Here is a 2,048-nt window from a genome sequence, read left to right on the forward strand (position 1 = left end):
CACTCAACCACTGTGCCACATCCCCAGCCCTATTTTGCATTTTATTTAGAGACAGGGTCTCACTGAGTTGCTTAGCACCTCGCTATTGCTGAGGCTGGCTTTGAACTCGTGATTTTCCCACCTCAGCCTCCCAGGCCACCGAGCCCGGCTGGACTAAGCAATTATTGATCCATTGCCTAGAGTGAACAGCATTTGGACAATATTGCTACCTTTTTCAGAAGCTATGAATAGCTGGATGTTGAGGGTTTGAATCAACTTTCAGAAAGGAGAAGTGAAGTGAGCTAAGATAAGCAAAGGCTTGGAAAATTTTATTTATAGGCACAATCTTAAAGTTGTGGATTAGTGTGGAGGAATATCCTGTTTTACCTGAGGAGATATGCTGACAGTGAGAGCTCTCTTTCTTCTTTTGATATTGGGGATTGAATCCAGTGGCGCTTTACCATGGAACTGCATCCTCAGCCCTTTTTCATTTGTTATTTTGAGACAGGCTCTCACTAAGTTGCTGAGAGCCTAAGTTGCAATTCTCAAACTACTAATCCTCCTGCCTCAGACTCCCGAATCACTGTGATTACTTCAGCATGCACTACTGAGCCCAGCTCTACAGTGCTCTCTGCACACACCCATTCCTTCAATAATCCCTCACTGGTTCCCCTGTGTGAGGTCTCTTAAACCTAGAGCAGCAAAAAATTGGTCATCGGCAGATATACTGATGATTTTTCTATCCTGTTATTCCTGATAGTTCAGAAGGGTTTTCCAGAGTATTTCTGAGACATGAACAAAAATTGAGTTCAAGGATATGAGTGACTTGCCCAGGGTAGGCACATGTTGACTTTTTGGCTAATGTTTCCTGTTTTGCACAATTAATTTAAAAACGAGTATTTATTTATTTTTGAGATTTTTGTCACACTGAAGCCCCTTAACTGAGAATGCCTTTTGATGACACATCTGGCTGGGGAGGTGGTGATGGATCTGTCCACTAGCAGCATCTCTGGTGATCCTAACTATCAAAGCTAGGAGAACCTGAGGGACAATAGGCAGAAGGGACATCGATGACTCTTCCATCTGTCCTCTCTCACTTGGCTCATCAACTCTCATTCTGGACAGCACACTAGAAATGAAAGTTGTCAAAGGCAGTTCCCAGTTCCCATGAGAACTAACCCAACAATTACCTGCTGTACTTACTTGTCATGGAGCAGGCTCTCCAAGCAACTATAACCATAACAGAGTTCTAAGACATAAGAACTTCCCTTGCTTGACTCAAGAGTGTAAGAAAACATACACAACATGAAAGTGAAAAGCAACAAACTCTAGTTAGTGTTGAAAAAAGATTCTTACTAAAAACCAGTAAGCTCAAACTAACTTTCTAAAAACATGTTTAGGACAGGCTAGCTGACAGTCAAAAATTGTGGTTCTTAGTTTACATTTTAACATTTTTAGACCAAGTGTTGACTCTAATAGACAAAACAAAACAGACAATCTATCTGGACTTAAATCTAAACGTGAAAATGGACCCACAGGCAAACTCTTCACCAATTTTCCACAGAAATATGTTGAAAGGGCTTGCCCATGTTGAGCTCTGGCCTCCAGGAAGGGTGGCAAATCAGTCTCTCCAGATGAGCTAGTTTCCTTTGAAGTAACTCAGTTTGGGGACACTCCAGTCAGTCTTGGGGGAGCTCTAGAATTTAGTGTTGGGGGTAACTTTCCACCCAGGAAGCTGATGAAATCTGGTTCTTCTGCGTTTTTGACCCTCATTACCTCGCTGATAGCAATCTGAACTCCAAAATCAAAACTTCGCTGATGGGTCTCCACGCTTTTTTGGTAGAGGTTGGTGTCGGCGGCAGTTGCGTTTTGAAAGGGAGCACAGAGAAAGTGCTGGCTGCTGACACACGGGGTCTTTGTAGAGCTGGGCCACTGCGGTGGCTGAGTCTTGGAAGAGGTGCCACAGCTGGTGCAGCTTGTGCTCGGGCTTCGCGGAGGCCGCCGCCTCCTGCAGCTCAGGGGACAGCTGCTGGTCCTGCTCTGCCTGGGCCTGGCACTGCCGCTCCCAC

At 44.8% G+C, this 2,048-nt stretch overlaps 1 pseudogene; it reads right to left on the reverse strand.

The window, feature by feature from the left end:
- Positions 1-1,311: 1,311 nt before the first annotated feature.
- LOC107146028 overlaps positions 1,312-2,048 on the reverse strand; it is a 7,070-nt pseudogene continuing 6,333 nt past the window's right edge.

This window comes from Marmota marmota, unplaced genomic scaffold (genome assembly GCF_001458135.2).
Source record: "Marmota marmota marmota unplaced genomic scaffold, marMar, whole genome shotgun sequence".
Taxonomy (NCBI): domain Eukaryota; kingdom Metazoa; phylum Chordata; class Mammalia; order Rodentia; family Sciuridae; genus Marmota; species Marmota marmota.